Source organism: Mus pahari, chromosome 8 (genome assembly GCF_900095145.1).
Source record: "Mus pahari chromosome 8, PAHARI_EIJ_v1.1, whole genome shotgun sequence".
NCBI lineage: Eukaryota > Metazoa > Chordata > Mammalia > Rodentia > Muridae > Mus > Mus pahari.
In genome coordinates, this window is record NC_034597.1 from 41,755,984 (window position 1) to 41,761,180 (window position 5,197).

A 5,197-nucleotide genomic window follows, 5' to 3' on the forward strand; every position below is an offset into this window, starting at 1 on the left:
CAGGGCCTTGATCACTCAACTCCCCGAGGGATAGGAACTGGTGTCTACAGTATCTGAGGGTGTATCTTTACCCCTCAATCTATCTTCACTCATTCTTCTCTTTTTTCTCGCCTCTACCATTTCTCTGTAGGTACTTCCCTCTTTTCTACTTCCCACCTAACACTAACAGCTGATCCCACTGTGATTCCTCACAGCTTTTCTTTGCTCCCCAGGCAGAGCCACAGCAACCAAGGGACCAGCATACATAATTGCTTTCCCTTTCCAAGCTGTTAGAAAGAAGCTCCAAAAGAAAGTGCCACCAACCCAATAAAATCCTCTTGACAAGGCAAACTTTTCTGTAGGAGGGCCAGCTGCTCACCGATGTGGAAGAGCCAAGCCACAGAGTGTGCCCTTTCCCTACTGGCTGAGCTCCAGGGTCTGTCTTTCATGGTTGCTTAATTTTAAAAGAATTGGCACAAAGGAAAGGAAGGAAAGCAAGAACAGGCAAGCATCTCAAGATCCGGAGTGTACCAGTTTACACAGCTTAAACTCTGTATAAACAAAAAGTTTACCAGGTAAGGGTATGAAAACAGATTCCTTGTCATACACAAAAGCCGTACAGTGTCGACAAAAAGACTACTCTTTAGTGTTCCTTACAGACTAAGAAGAGTTGGTGGCTCCTGAGGGAGTGACTGTGTTGTAGCAAATGCCTGCCTCAGTTTCAAGGTAAGCTTACTGCTGCATAGTGGTTTTTATTGGGAAACAGTTCTCAAGCCTTGGGGAATGAAGCCTTAAACACCAATTTAAAAGGAAAGCATCACCTCAACTCTACAGCAACTTCATTTTTTCCTGAACTTCCAAGTACCTTTTCTGAAGGAAGAAAGGTTACCGGAGGTTAAAAACAACACAAACTTAACCAGTGATCTAACCCCAGGTGGGAAGAGCTGGGCACAAAACACAAATAACACGGAAAAACCAACAGACAAAACAGGAAAACATGGTTCTTCCTCCAAAAAATCCTAACACACAGTAACCTCTCAGAAGAACAACTTAAATGAAAAGCCAGAACCTCCCAAAATAAAAAGAACAACTTAAAATATCTTCAAAGAAAACACCAACTCCTGAATGAAGTCTTTTTTTTTTTAAACCCCAACATAATGTTTTTATTAATTATTTGGGAATTTCATAAAATGCACCTGGATCACACTCCTTCCTGTTCCTTCCCTTCCACCCTCCTCTTTTGCACCCCACCCCCACCATCCCCCCAAATCAAGTTCAATTTATGTTGCCCATATACTCACTGGAGACTGGACAAACTCCAGAGGCCAGCCTCTTAAAAGAGAACTGAGTCCTTCCTCATCCCACACCAGAAGCCATCAACTCTATCACATGTTTAAAAGACACTCTTCAATAAATTCATGGCCAGACTGCTTCTTTTTGAAGGAGTGGGGTGCCACAGAACTCTCCTATGTCTTTGGTTCTCAGTTATGAGTCTTCAGTTGTCAATACCACTGCACAAGAAGCCTGCCTGCCGATAGCAACCAGCAGCACAGATATTCACACGGTTGCCATTGGCAACACAGATTGCAGGTATCAACCTGGTTTCAGGTGGCAGCCCAAATCACAAACATCAGCGTGATGTCTGGAAACAGCATGGATCACAGACATCAGCTCTGGTTGCGGTATGGATCATGGATATCGCCGTGGTTTCCGGCAGCAGCACTAATGACGGAAGTCTTACCAGGAGGCTTAACCCAGAAAACGAACCACTCTTCATCTCAGATATCTTGTTGCTCAAAGTCAGGATGACCGTGAAGTTAAGCAGTGTGTCTCGGGACAGGACCTGCAAGGGCTCCGTGCTGCTGTACAGCATCCTGGTGGGGGCTTCCCTGCCGGTACCTGGGGCATCCCCATGCTGTTTGCAGCTGGTAGGCAGCCATGAGGTCTGTGCTATCCTCCCCTTAATGGGGCAAGGATTTGTGAGCAGCAGCACCTGAGGCAAGCCGGTTGTGAGCTGAGTGAGTCTCCTGGTGGTGGAGGGCCAGCTCCACTCAACAGTGACATGCTCCTTGGTCTGCTTCAGCTGTGCTCCCAAACCTGTCCCACCACTGCCTCTCTAGTTCAGCTTCTCCCTGTTTCACGCATGTGCTCCACTCCACCATCTTTTTCTTCATCTCGTGGTGCTCAGTCAGGGTGACTGTGTGGTTGGGGACCATGTCTACCATGTTTGCAAACCATGAGCAGTGCTGTGCCCTGTGCTCTTCTTCCCCCACAGTGGGGCAACCAGCATGGGCTGAAGGAATAGCCTCAGCTCCGCGTCTCACGATGAGCCTGTGAGAGAGTCAGGTACTGTCCTAGCGATTCGGACCACCTCCACTCCACAAGGACATGCTTCTTTTCCTTGAATGAACTCTAAGAGAATACAAATATCTAGATGACATAAAGTCAAATTCAGGACATGAAAATATAATTCAGCAAAGAGTCAAAAATACTGAACAAGGGTCAAACTGAAATTATAAAAAGAAAATACTAAGTCAAAGAGCGTTTCAGTGGGATGAAAGAGAGGCAGAGGAACACAGACAGGTCGCTATCTGGGAGCCTTAATCAGATTCGTTTTCTCTGCCAGTTAAAGAATTACAGGGCAGGAAAAAAAAACAAACAAACAAAACAAAACAAAACAAAACAAAACAAACAAAACAAAAAAAACTCCAGTACAATAGGTAAGAACAGTGAAGTTTTCAGACAGAGAAAACGAGAATCTAGGTAAAGAAAGGCTTTTATTAGGGGTTTTTAAAAGGCTTTTTATTAGGAAAGACACATGAACATACACAACAAGCACACAGAATAAAAGCCTGATTGCAAAGCAGACAGGACATTTAGGAATCTGAAATTCCAAGCTCTTCTCAAGGACTAGGGGTTTTATGGGACTTGAGGGACCTTCCTCCATAATTTAGGGTTGATCAGTTTGAAAATAAGACAAGCTAGCTGACAGGCATGAAACTCAGGGGTACACATGTTCTGATCAGGTCTTCTCAGGGGCTCCATCCACTGGTGACAGAAAGCCTTCACGGCTTTTCTTTTAGGCTGATGGTCTTGTCTCACTTTTGTAGGGTGAGGATGAAGCCAGCCATCTTGGAAGTTCACCGCCTTTTGTGGCCCCTCTCCATCTGTCTGACTACCAGAGAATCTAACTCAGAGTCCCTCAGGAGTCTCACAGGGAAGTGAAGGCAGGCTCACGATGATGACCGCTTCTTGTTCCCAGAGTCTATTGTGAAGGGAGATGATGAGAAGGAACGGGATGGTTATCTAAACAGGACTACTAGGGGAATCATCTTATAAAGTATCTAACTCAGAGTCCAGTTAGGGAACTGACAGCTCTAGTCCCCTCCCATCCTGTTTGTAATAAAGCTGTTACCTCTATGTTATCTGTGGACCAATCGTCTGCTTTTCCTATTTGTTCCATTCCTCGTCTGCTGTAGGGGGAGGAACTGATACTAAAATCTGGTTCCCTAATTGGCTCTTGATTGTGTCAGTAAAGAAGATGAGAGCCAATTGCTGGGTGAAGGGTGAAAGATGGAAGTTCCGGGTCCCAGGAGGAAGAGAAGGAATTTAGGGAGAGAGGGGTCCTTTCAGCTAGGTGTTAGAAGGAGAAGCACAAACAACCATGTAAGCCATTGGGGCGCCTAGGACATGCAGCCTCTGTCTTGGGTGAGAGCCAGCCGAGGAGGTTGGGGGGAGCTAGGTGTTAGCTGATTAGATTAGGACAGGGGATTCTTTGTCCGGTCATTGTCTAGTGTTTTCCATCCACGAGGCTAAAGTGGGCAGGAGGGGAAAGAGAGCAGCTGGGGCAGTAGGTGGCAAAGCTAGCTGGGAGGAACGGGCAAGTGAGACCCACCTGCATGGGCCACCACAACCACAGCATTTCTGAAATGCATGAGCTGAAGATACAGAATCTCTGGGACAAAGTGAACTGTGGGACTAGAAGGAAAAAGATTTTCACACCAAAGTCATAGAAAATACTTTCAACGAATGCATAGAAGAAAAAATTTCCAAAGCTAGGGAAAGACAAGCCCATCCAGGTAGAAGAAACACACAGAACACCAAATATAACCAGAAAATAAAATCATATCATATCATGGTTGAAACACTGAATATGTAGAACAAAGAAAGTATATTGAAAGCTGTAGAGAGAAAAAAACAAAATCATATCTAATGGCAATTAAGGAAAAGACCCACAGTTAGTCAAGTTACTAAGGAAGGGAAACTATCAGGTGCTCAGGGAATCTAACTAAGAGTCCCTCAGGTAGACAGGGAAGTGAAAGCAGGCTCTTAATGGTGATGATGATGATGATGATGATGACAGTTTCTTGTTCTCAGAGTCTATTGTGAAGAGAGATGATGAGAAGGAATAGGGGCAGTTATCCAAACAGGATTACTAGGGGAATATATAAAATATCTAATTCAGAGTCCAGTTGAATTGAACCACCTATATCATCCTCTCAAAGGCTCAGAAAATATCAAGAAGGGGGGCAGGGCATAATAGCTGGAAGAGGAGGAGGAGAGAGAAGAGGAAGAGAAAGAGGAAGAGGAGGCGGGCCACGTAATTCGGTCTTACAGACATGAGGCCATCACATGCCTGAACTCACAACATCTGTGGCTGCCTGCCAGGAACTGCCCAAGACTGAGTCCATAAATATTCAGTCAGAGATACAGGAGAGGTCCATGAGACCTCTCCAAGGAGTTAATTATAGTTGATGGCTCCTGGAGAAGTCACTATCTTCAGTGATGTAGCCTTTGTGAGTTACCTATGCTCTGGTAGAGAGCTTTACAGCCATGCCCACAAGACCAGTCCTGTTGAACAAAAACTAAACTAAATATATGCAAATGCCTGGTGGCGAAGGGGGAAGGGTTGGAGGAGGAGGAGGAGGAGGAGACAGAGGGGCTACTGAGGGGACTCCACAGAAAAAGGAGCCTGCCACCAGGGCTGATTATCTGAGTTGATCCCTGGAATCCACACAGTAGAAAGGGAAAAACAGACCTTGCAAATTGTCCTCTGATCTCCATCCATGCACCATGACACAAGCTCATGTGTGAGAGCAGCCGTGTCAAAACATACACACTGTACTGGCTAATTTTGTGTCAACTTGACACAGCTGGAGTTATCACAGAGAAAGGAGCTTCAGTTGGGGAAATGCCTCCATGAGATCCAGCTGCAGGG